Below are 12,722 nucleotides of genomic sequence, written 5' to 3'. Positions count from 1 at the left end.
GAGAAAAGTGAAAGTTGAAGATGACGTGGTTCGTTATAGTACAGGTTCAGGGGTCATGTTACAACTTAGTCAGTGAAATACTTCTCTACACCAGCATACATCTGAGCGCCTTTCACTATGTTTCATGATGATATGTTGTGCGAAGTCAACGCGTCTGCATAATCTGAATCCTGGGGTCAGCCATAAGGTATGTACTTCTAAGTGAATGGTGAGTGTTGAGATATTTATTACTCACCTGTAACACCTCCTCTCCAATGTAAATGTAAATGTAAATGATGCGAAGTAGTGTTCATGAAATGTAATAATGTATGAGACATTAATAAACATAATGTTATCACTGCCAGCTATAGTAATAATACCTGCTATATTAGGTAACGCTACATGCTGTACGAAGATATTTCAACAGCTGACTTGTATGATGTATGTACACATTGTTGATAATATTATATACACATATATACATATATCCTTAATGATGCAATGTGTGAAGTCAATTGTCTGGTGATATTGCTGTAGTATTGCCAATACTGCTTAAATGCTTAAACCACTAGGTCATCCCACCGCCCCAAGTCCTATTTGTTTAAGAATGTATATCAAATTACAGCCATTAACACACCTATTTGACTGTTGATTTAGGAAAGAGATTTACATTCAACACTCATATCAGCTATACGATGCACTTTTCTTTATGAGGGACGTTAAGGTAGCCTAGTGGTTAAACCGTTCGCTCGTCACACCGAAAACCCGGGTTCGAAGCCCATTTCTGCTGTCCCCCGCCGTGGTATTGCTGGAGTGCGCAACCCCCACCCCACCCTTTTGTGCTAAAAGTTTGTTAAATGACAATTGAAACTCGGGTGAAATTGAAGTGTGCATCCCTCCTTTTCTCAAAAAGCTGTATCCGCCCTTGATCTGGCATTTGTAACTGAAAGTGGTGACTACAAACAGCGAAAAGAACGTTTCAATAATTGCAAGAAATCTATTACCAAAGGTCGCAAAAATCGTTTAACTTATATGGTGTCGACAACCGGAAGTTCATAGTCTGAGCGAAACCCGACATTTGGCCTTGGTATATATCACAACTGACCAGCAAATTGGGACGCCTCAGAAAAGTTGGCCCCATTCCAGGATAAAAAGTAGGGTTCAACTCAACTCCTGCTCTGTTACAAATTATTTATTATTATAGGATATTTATATAGCGCACATATCCAAGCAACTAGTACATCGCCCCTAGTCCTAATCACTGGATTTTTCACTAGATCAACGGATGTCATTTTAGCTGGTATTGTTTTAACCAACTCAAATTCTTCATCACAGCTATACAACAGCAGACAACAAACCCAAGCATCACGTTCAGAGCACATCCAGAAGCATGATACAACATATAGTATTGCAACAGCAGTTATAAAATAACATGTCTTTAAGCTGAAAATCCAAATAGCTGTCTAAATGAAAGCATTGAACCCTTGTTATAACCACGTAAAAACGAGGGGGTACGGGGAACGTTTCAGTCCCTTGGGCGTCGAAGAAACCTACATTTTGGGGTCCGAATCCCAGTTAGCCCTGACTGCTTCTTGGTTTGTCAGCATTATACCCTTCCTTGTGCCTTTCGGGCGGTGGGGTAGCCTAGTGGTTAAAGCGTTTGCTCGTCACGCCGAAGACCCGGGTTCGAATCCCCACATGGGTACAATGTGTGAAGCCCATTTCTGGTGTTCCCCGCCGTTATGTTGCTGGAATATTGTTAAAAGCGGCGTAAAACCAAACTCAGTCAGTCAGTCAGTCCTTGTGCCCTTTCACCCTAGTGGTACACGTCTGAAACCTGCATCACTTTGGCCTTTACTCAAACACTGAGTAATAACGCGGAAAAAAATACAATACAGTTAAAATCGTGTTAACACACCCACCTGACAGTCACTCACACTGAGTGGCATGATCTGAACATTATCTCAAAGTCTCTCTCCCCTCGATTACGATGGAAGACAGAGTACAGGATGAAACGTTTATTCAAGCAGCCAACATTACACACTTAAGCATTAAACATGGCTGTGTGTTAATGTAAAAATAATAATAATATATCAATATGAAGCAAATTCACGTTACATTTATCCCACACAATTTATATGAAAACGACAGAACATGATGAACAGGAATATAACAGTAAACGTTAGAATGTTACGGGATAGGAAACATGCCATATTTACAATTCACAAACATATCCTTTAAATAGACGTTATATACAACAGAACATAATGAACAGGAATATAACAGTAAACCTTAGAATGTTACGGGATAGGAAAAATGCCATATTTACAATTCACAAACATATCCTTTACATAGACGTTGTACACAACAGAACATAATGAACAGGCACGTTCCACCATGGCTATAACAAAGGTTAGAATGTTACCCAATAGGAACAATGTCAAATTTACCCTTCACGTACAATTGGCTTCTTCCAGTTGTAACTGTATTAATCACCAATATCCATGGTGGTTGTTAATCAGTCTCATGCATACCCTTATGTTATTTTTCCTACTCCCAATTAAATGTATATAATATTATAGCTGTTGTGTGCTAGATTTAGACAGAAAGTTCTGGAAGCTGTTATAGGGTACTACAACCTTATGTGTCGTAGTAGCAATTTCTAGAATCTTATTTGTGTGTACATAAGGGGATATCCATTCATAAGAAGGCCAGCATTTTGTGTGATCACTCTCTACCCTAAGATATTCTGCCTAGACCTAATTTCTTAACAGTTGAATTACTGTTACGGAGAGGTGAATATTACCATCATTGTCTTTATAGCTATACTCACTGTTCTTGGATTATATTACCTTTGAATTTGTATGGCTACGCTACTTTGTACTGTCATTTGATATCTTTGTGCTAATTTGTGAACTTTAGAATAAATTGTTAATTACATCCAATTGGTTCATTGTTTGTTGGTTTCACAGCTAGCTGCTGTAAAGACCGATTCCCGGATAATTTTTTATTTTCAACTTGTTAATCGATACGTTGCAATAAGCTTGGTCGGTGCCCTGATATTCCGTGTGTGAAATACACATCATGGCGGAAAGCGCACATAAAATCAGTGCAATGGAAGTGAGGTGAAATTGGGTTTAACGTCGCGCTGGTGAATATTTCGCTCGTATGACGACGTGCATACGTGTGTATGTGTAGATGCGGCTGCATGTACTAGCCCAGACTAAAGCTAGTTTTATGGTGCTAGCCCACTGAGGTACCACGCCGCAGTGAAGCATGAATACCCCACTCAGACACATTATACTGACTCCGAGCGGACCAGTCCTTGTTGTAACCATTAATGCCGAGCGCCAGACAGGGACCAACAAGTACCATATTTTAACGTCTTTTGGTATGACGCGGTAGGGGATCGAACCCACGACCTTCCGCTCTCCGGGCAGACGCTCTCACCACTACACCGCGGAGGTGTGCGGGTGGCATTGGCGGAGGTTTTTTTTTTTTTAAATTTTTTTTTTTATTCCATTTCAAGTCTCACATAAAATACATATGGCAAAGAGGACAACATCCAAATTTATATGTATATAGCTTCAGTAATGTTTTGCAAGGTTCTATATGACATAAAAGACAGTATTGCAAACATATACACACATGCGCACACATACATATATACATATACATACATATGCACATACATACACGCATGTATACATATATATAAATATAACATCATGAGGTTACAACAATTATATAGATACATAAGATGTCATTAAAGTTTCTGTGGAGGGAATATGAAATTGGAGGGGTAAGGTTGAATAGTATGGTTGTAGTGAGTAGGGTCTGGAGGTCTCAGCTGATATTATATGTAGAATTTAATGTTTAGCACATAGTAAGGTATATAAATGTTTCCATTTCCTTATAAAGGGATCTAAGCTATTGTTTTTCCTAGCTATATATTTTTCAGTTGTATATATATCTTTTAATAACTTAAGAAATCCCTCAAGGGAAAGTGTTTGTTGTTTTATACTTGAAACATAAATGAATCTTTTGGCAAGAAGTATAATATGGTTAGTATGTTATTGTTTGAGAACATTCCAAACACGATAGGGAATTTTGTAAATATGACATCACACTGGAGGTGGGCATTTAGAAATTGTTCTACTTTTCGCCAAAAGTTTTTAACTAATTCACAGTAGAAAAATACATGCAATATGTCTTCTGAGGTATTTTTACAAAAAGTACAAGTTTCATTATCAACTAGCTTCATCTTCAATAGTTCTTTCTTTGTATAGGTTATTCTGTAAATAAATCTGTACTGAAAATCTAACAGCTTACAATCATTTGTGCATTTCCTGTAATATCTGAATACATTACTCCACATTATATCCTGCTGAAAGACAGTTTTCCAATACTCTAGTACTTTAGGGGTATTGTTGGTCTTAATCAATTTATCATAGAATTTCCTTGAACCTTTAATATGTGAGATCATATCTAGGTAAACTCTATTAATGTTTAATTGATTTAAGCAGAGAGTTCTGTTTCCTACAAGTTGTCTCCAGTTCATTGGAATGTTATTTAACAAATGATGATAGTCTAAGAAGGTCCCGCTTATTTTGTACCCCTGTTTTACATCTTCAAAACTGAGAAATCCATTTTCATTACAAATATCGCTGACATAATGTATACCGCACTTAAACCAATTTCTTATCATGTATGAAGATTTAAAGAAATGGTTTAACCAGAGTGGCTGAGCTAAGATTTGGTCTAAGTCATCGCTGTCAAAGGTGTGTTTTTTATAAAATATTTTCCAAGCAGATAAAACATCTCTCCAATAGGGATTATCTTTGCCAGATAAGCAATCAACAGCATTAGAACCTAGAAAGTACAGTTGATTTAAGGGAAAAATGCTATTAAAATTTGAAGTTTTCTTTAAGTGACATTTCAGTGATGACAATTTCGAAGCGTTAATAAAACATTCAATGTCAATCATTCTGAGGCCTCCATCTTCGTAAGTTCTACTGATATTAGACCTTTTAATCTTATCATTTTTATTATTCCATATGAATCTATAGATTATTTTATTGAGTTCATCGATGAATGTTTTTGGCGGGTTAGGAAGTGCTGAGAAAATATGTACTAGAGTAGAAATTGCTAGAGTATATACTAGAGTAGAGTTTTGATAACAGTCATTTTCCCGATTAGAGTCAGGTTTCTTCTTCGCCAACTAGCAAGTAATCTATTAATATCTTCTAGGCGTTTTCTTGTGTTAATTACCCAAAGGTCTTTAAGAGAAGCATTAAGTGTTATTCATAAGATTTCAAAGTTTCCAATGTGCCAGTCAAGATAGGGGTCATTGGCTAAAGTTATATTACTACCTGTCATTGAGCCTATCCAGATAGCTTTTGTCTTGTTTATATTCATTTTGAGTCCAGACATTTGATAGAATTTATTCAGTGTTTCAATTGCAACATTGAGACTTGTTTCAGATCCGTCTAGAAATAGCTGTGTATCGTCCGCATATTGTCCGAGTTTCTGTTCTGTATCATTAAGTGTTATACCCTTTATATTAGGATTCGACCTTATCATAATACCTACACAGCAAAAATAACTTAGTTTCCGTTCTTGCGGAAACCTAATGGATACCGGGTAATGTAGGTTTCCACTAGGTTTCAGTATGCGGAAACAGACAATGCGAGTTTCCGCATAGTTTACAAAACTGAAACTAACAAATCTAGGTTTCCGTCAGGTTTCTACAACTGAAACTATCATTATGCGTTTCCATTTAGTTTCAGTTCGCTGAAACATTCATAGCAAAATGACTTAGTTTCCGTTATTGCGGAAACCTATTGGATACTGGGTAATGTAGGTTTCCGCTAGGTTTCTGTTGGTTTCAGCTTAGATGAAATGGCAAACTTAGCTTTGTGCTGTTCCATTGGGGGACAATATTTACTTACTGTTACATTTGCAAGATAATTTCTATATACAAAATCCAGCTAGGGTCCATGCGGGAAGCAAACGTACTGTACGTTCCCGTAGTCCCTAGTATGTTGATCAAACTTCAGGTGTTTGCAATCTATAGCCCATTTTTATACTGTACTGTTAAAGTGTTTATGGTTACATGCCAGTTTTCAGTGTACATTTGTGATAGACTGTCCTTCGAAGTTTTTACTGTCCTTCGAAGACAGGTAAGTACATAAGTTTGTTTTTATTTCATGTACACATTTACAAATTTAGATTTACGACTTTCCTAGTCACGATATGGCTGCCGATGTGACTTTGTAACTCACTACCATTCTGCATAACTTGTGAATGTACCATTTATTACATTGTACACGAAAAACAACAAACACAGTAACACAGTCACTGATATGATTCATCTGTTTCATTATTTTGAATGTATGTATGTATGTATGTATGTATGTATGTATGTATGTATGTATGTATGTATGTATGTATGTATGTATGTATGTATGTATGTATGTATGTATGTATGTATGTATGTATGTAGGTAGGTAGGTAGGTAGGTAGGTAGGTACGTAGGTAGGTAGGTAGGAAGGTGAGAAGCCACATCAAGAGGGCATCTTCAGCATTGGAGAACACAACTTCTGCATGAATATGCAAATACAAATATGTCAAAACCCTACAACATTTTATGCATATGATGAAATGATGTCTACTAGTGCAGGCATAACATACTTGCTGTCGTATTTATTAAACAGATTTCAAATTCAAATGTTTATTGTATGAAAGGTCATGGGCCAATATACATGAAATGTACATTTGAAGCTGCCTCAATGTATCTTAACATATACACACTAACAATCTCACATAGTAAAGACTTGGCAACTTGCTGACAATCATGAAGCTTCTATTGCACTCATAATGAGCAGACAGCCATCCTCTGATCTGGTACATATGAAACAAAGCCTGAGATGAGACATTTGTTTTGCAACACAGAACAAGGGGAAATATAACCAAGTTGATTACAACAAGGCTTGAACCAGTCCACAACCACAAACAGATGGTGTATGCTCTACTTAAGATCTGTGGGTGAATATGAAGATTTCCTGGTTGATGTCTGGCACAACATCGTTGCCATGCTCATCGTCCCACACAGACTCTGCATCATCCTACAAATACAATACATGCAATGCTTAGTAAAACTACAAAAACAGCCAAAGTAACTCATGTATACATATTCAAAAACATGCACAGTGGTACATCTGATAACAATGAATTTATAAAATTAGAACGACTAATTTGTAGATGTAACCAAAAGATCTTTTTCACAATTACAAAGGAAAGATCTATAGTATACATGTATATTGTATCTTCCATTGGACATGTCACTTATTTGATTGATTGGTACCAGAAAATAGTAGCCAACCCAGTATTCTGAAGCAAATTGTGGTAATATTTATTACTGTTACTGTACTCATATTCAAGGTAACATCTACTACCAAATCGCCAATTGAAATCTAAGCATAGGTAAGAGGGTACATACATATTTTAAATAGATACGAATTATGTTTAAACACTGAATGTAACACCTGATTATATATGTGATCTTATTCATTTCAAATTGAAATGACCAGTTCAACTGAGAAAAGCATACAAAACATTTCCCATGAATGAAAAAATCGTGGGTATTTCTTAGATTTATCAACCCTCTAAGGAAACATTCACAGCAATATAATAACATATAATATTATTTTTTAATGTGACCTTTACTTTAATTTATAAACTGTAAGATGTGTAACACAACTTATTCACTTTCAGTTTCAGATCTGATATACAATAATTAAATATATTCGTTATTGATATATGATGGATAACAAAGGGACAGATCAAACTGAAGTCGTTATGTTAAACCTATGAAGTGAAGCATCTTTGACGACTAACCTGGTGAGAAACTGCCGACCATTCCAGACGGATTCTTCGTTTCCTTGAAACAAACGACTGGCAGTGCGGACAGAAAACTGGTCTTTTTTTCTTGGAACTGAAAAACATATCAACTTATAATTACACTGGAATCCACGCACTGTTACATTTTGAGTGATTATATTTTTCACAAAGATAAAGAAATTTATTCTATGTATCGATTTAGTGTTTATTTGTTTTTGACTAAATGCTGATGAATAAAAAGTATTGTTTTAAGATTTCCTTTAATGATATTAGGAGCATGGTATGGTGTAACTATAAATGATTACCAAGCCAAGCCTCTTGTCAATCTCCAACAAGTCAGTGGATCCACAATACGTATCTGTAAATTGAAAAAATGATTATTTTAGAAATTCTATACGTGAATTGTGTCAATGCATTGTAAGGCTAAGAGGTTTAATAATTGATTACACAAATTATTACACAAAGCTATGAGTGTAAAGTATATGTAATAATTGTTTTAATGGTTATAAAATAGATGAGTTGCTTGCTTTCCTATCATGCTGCATACTATTTATTATTTGTTTTGTTCGTGTATCAATGGAATAGACAGGTATTCAAATAAGCCATTGCGGCTTGTTTACCAATCCTGGTTCAATTGGTTTTGAATAAAATATGTGTACACTAAAATAGATGAACTGGTATAACTGGATAAATACCTCCATATAGCTGGAATATTGCTGAGTGCGGCGTAATACTAAACTCACTCACTCAGATATAATGAGCTGACATTACATATAGAGTAGTAATAAGTAAACTTATAATGCATGGGAATAGTATACGTAGATCTAGGTGTAGAACTGAAAGAATGAACATGATATAAGCATGTCTAATACACTTGCATGTTTTGAGCTCAATAGGTAAATTACTTACATGATGAAGCTTTACGTCCAGCAGAAATATTTTCGTATATTGCCTACTCCTGACAGGGTTTTGAAAAATCACCTATTTGCCACTAACACAAGTTCTCATGAGTAGGACTCATGAAGCTCGAGCTTTAAAATAACGTGAATATGTTTTCAGATTTATTCACTGTTAATTATCTCTAGGCCTACATGTTGATGCTTGACACTGAGGAGGAGCAATTAGTGCCCATAATGCGATGAAAAGACCCTTAAGCCCATAACAGCCCACTGTTGTCACTTTGGGTACTCACATTCAATCTGCTCATTTCCATAATATTTCAACGGCAAGCATAAATAAATACGGTGAGACCGGATCTCCCTGTCTACACCCTCGTTCCTGGTGGAAAAAGGAAGAGATGTGCCCGTTTTGTATCACAGCTGCTGTATTATTACCGGTTAGAATTTGAATCCATTTGATAATATTGGGCCCAAACCCAAACGCTTTCATTACCTGTATTATAAATGTTTTGGAGATAGTGTCAAAGGCTTTTTCAAAATCTATTAGTAATAATAGGCCGGGTTTATTTAACCTTCTTGTTTCAAAGACAATATCATATAGAAGTCTTATATTTTCACTCATACATCTCCCAGGTATAAAACCTGTTTGATTTTCATGTACAATTGTATCTAATATTGATTTAAACCTGTTTGCAATACATGTGCTTATTATTTTGTAAAGGGAATTTAGTAATGAAATATGTCGCCAGTTCTTTAGGAATTTTCTGTCTCTATTTGGTTTAGGTAAACAAGTAATAATTCCCCTGTTCATTGTAATAGTTAATTCATTATTTGTAAAGGTTTCTTTTATAAATCTATAAACCCAAGGGCTTAAATCTTTCCAAAAGAACTTAAAGAATTCAATGGGGTAGCCATCAATTCCTGGGCTTTGATCATTCTTCATGGATAAAACAGCCTTATTTATTTCTTCTAAGCTAATTTGTTTTTCCAAATCCTCAAATTCTTTTTTAGTTATCTTTGGAGTGTTAATAGAACTTAAATCAATATCATTTTGATCCTCATGTTGGTGAATATCTCCATACAAATTACTGTAAAATTATTTCAGTTCGTCTAAAATACCACTACCATCAGTTATCAGATCGCCATTATCTTTCATAACACTTCCTATAAGCTTACTGGTAAAATTTCTGTTTTCCAGGTGACAAAAATAGCTGGTGGGTTTTTCTCCTTCTTCATACCATTTTGTTCTTTTTAGAAATTAAGTTCTTCTTACATCTTCCTCATTAATATGCTCCAAACGTGTTTTCTTAGCAGCTAATTCTGCTAAATATTCTTCATTTAAATTGTTAAAGTCGCTTCTTATATTTTCTTCAAGAATTTGTATTGATTCTTCAAGATCCTTCCTGTTTTTTTCTCTATTTTTCTTAATGTATGTAGAAAATTAAATTGTTTTTCCTCTCAAATTCATTAAGAAAGTTTGTAAAAATAAAGATTCAGATATTATCAATTCCTGCATTCCGTCTTTTATAAAGCTGTTCGATTTGTCTTCATTGTCAAACAATTTTATATATTCTTCGTTGTGTAAGAGTGGGGTGTTAAATTTCCAATAACCACGGCCTCTTTCATTACTTAATTTATTTGAAAATGATAGTATAATTGGGGAATGGTCTGACTTATAACCTGGGACAATATCAGTTTCCTAAGATATATTGAATAAGTCCTGAGAGACTAGGAAAAAATCAAGTCTTGCTTGCTGCATAGGGTTTCTCTTCCATCATGTAAATTTCTTACATCCACTGTTTTGTTCTCTCCAAATGTCTAACAGATCTAATTCTTCAATCTTTTCCAGAACAGTATTTCTTGCATTGGGATTGTTTATGTTCTTGTAGTTTTCAAGATCCACCGAAGGATTAAGCACCAGATTCCAGTCACCACATATCATAATTGATTCATTTCCAAATTCCATGATATCATCAAATAATTTAGTATAGAATTTAGGTTCATCCTTATTTGGGCCATACAGGTTAGTTAGGGTAATATTCAGTCCATCCATTGTTATGTCAGTTATTATGAAATTGCCATTTTCATCAATAAGGGATTTATTAACCTTGATTTCAACGTTGTTATTAAACAGAATTGTTACACCTCTTGAGTTAGTTTTAAATGGGGAAATAATACAGTTTAACCCCCATTCATTTTTCATAATATCTCTATCTTTTTCTGAAATATGTATATCTTGGAGGCAGATAATTGAGTATTTCTTTCTTTTCCATATTCTCATAATCTCTTGCCTTTTATTTCTTTCTGCTAACCCTCTGCAATTAGCTGATACTATTTTTATCCTATCCAGGTCCATTGAAGTTGTAATTATTGCAGTTGTTGTCCTTAATGGCATTATTTACATTAGAAATGGTGTTTATGTTTTTTAAACGTAAAACAATGAACATAGATGCAAAACAAAGAAGGTTTCCACTTCCATCCACCGGAAGATATAATCAAGTGAAAAATTATTTGTCGACATATAGTCAAGTACAATACTGAAGTACCAAATATGTACGGGTGAGATTTTGGAGCTTTAATTTTACACAGCACAAAAGTCAGAACTATAGTATTCTCTTAACAGAAGTTATGATTGGATATAGCTTATCGAATAGAATAATAATGTACTGAAGCATGTGAGCTTAGTGATTGAAAACAAAATAATTGTTGAAATACCTTAAGATTTGTGAGTTTTAACTCTACATATGACAGAAGTCAAGGTAATAATATTTTCACAATCGAAACTATGTTAGAAGATAACTTTGATTACTTCACCGTACCTTTCTATCTGTATACAAAGCATATGACAGATCAAAAGAGTAATATTTTCCTAACAGAGATTAGATTATGTTTGGAAATTCCTTTGTTTACCTCAACGTACCTTTCTGTCATGTTCTTGACTGTACAGGTCCATAGAAGGGAAGAAACATACCAACCGCTGAAGCACAGCAACAGAGTGACGCATGGTCAAGTCACATAATAGTCACGGGGTCATATAATCAAAAAGAAAATAACCTTGTTAACATAAACCAATACAATAATAGAGTGCCGAACGTGCTTGTGTGGCCTTAGTGATCTAAAATTGAACAGTTCTCGATGTTCCTAGGAATTTCTACTAGAGTTCTAATCTACATATGACTAATTTTAAAAATCAACAATAATACTCTCCTAATAGTCAAAACTACGTTTGGGAACTGCTTTGTTTACCTCAACATATCTTTCTGTCATGTTTTTAACTGTGCAAGTCCATAGAAAAAAAAGAAAGAAAAAAAGAAAGAAAAAAACAACAAAAACCAAAAAACAAAAAAAACAAACAAACAAACAAACAAAACACCCAGAGTTTTGAAGCACAGCAACATAGTGTAGTATGCACAAGTGATGTGATGGTCACGAGGTCATTGTATGTAAACAGATACACGTGGGAATGAAAACTTTTACAAGATCCACATATGACAAATTTTAAAATCAAAACATTAATATCCTCCTAACAGAGGCTAGTCTATGTTTGTAAGTAGATGTGTTTACCTCAGCGTACCTTTCTCATTGGCGGAGGGTTGCCTCCCTTTGTTTTGGAGCCCCCTTGCGAAAGCACATGTTATATTGAACTTTGCAATGTCTTCTTCGATAGACATTTTTTTGCGATGTGAGGAACCATGGTGTTCACAAAGTTGTGAAGAGAATGTGCACGGACAAGGTTTGCGACATCTTTGTATTTTAAATGAAGAATAAATATTGGAACTTTTATAGATTGTGTTTTGCACGTGAGTTGCTTGGAAACCTAGCGGACTACCGCTATAGTGAACACCACCTCTGAAAGCAACTCGTGAATAGCAGAACATTTTACGATTCATGATGAGTGATAAAGTTTCAGTGATAAGTGGTTTGTCAGGACAGTCGGCAAAG

At 35.0% G+C, this 12,722-nt stretch overlaps 1 long non-coding RNA gene across 1 annotated transcript; it reads right to left on the bottom strand.

The window, feature by feature from the left end:
* Positions 1 to 7,060: 7,060 nt before the first annotated feature.
* Positions 7,061 to 8,229, bottom strand: LOC124273648. The gene is made up of 3 exons (XR_006897707.1): positions 8,187 to 8,229; positions 7,879 to 7,975; positions 7,061 to 7,106 (listed from the first exon to the last, which is right to left on the bottom strand). It is a non-coding gene; the product is annotated as an uncharacterized LOC124273648 (long non-coding RNA).
* Between the last annotated feature and the right edge of the window lie 4,493 nt (positions 8,230 to 12,722).

The sequence above is a fragment of the Haliotis rubra genome, unplaced genomic scaffold (assembly GCF_003918875.1).
Source record: "Haliotis rubra isolate DU_JTF1 unplaced genomic scaffold, ASM391887v1 Scf1035, whole genome shotgun sequence".
Classification (NCBI taxonomy): domain Eukaryota; kingdom Metazoa; phylum Mollusca; class Gastropoda; order Lepetellida; family Haliotidae; genus Haliotis; species Haliotis rubra.
The sequence above is the reverse complement of the archived record's forward strand: the minus strand, read 5'-3'. Positions and strand labels throughout refer to the sequence as shown.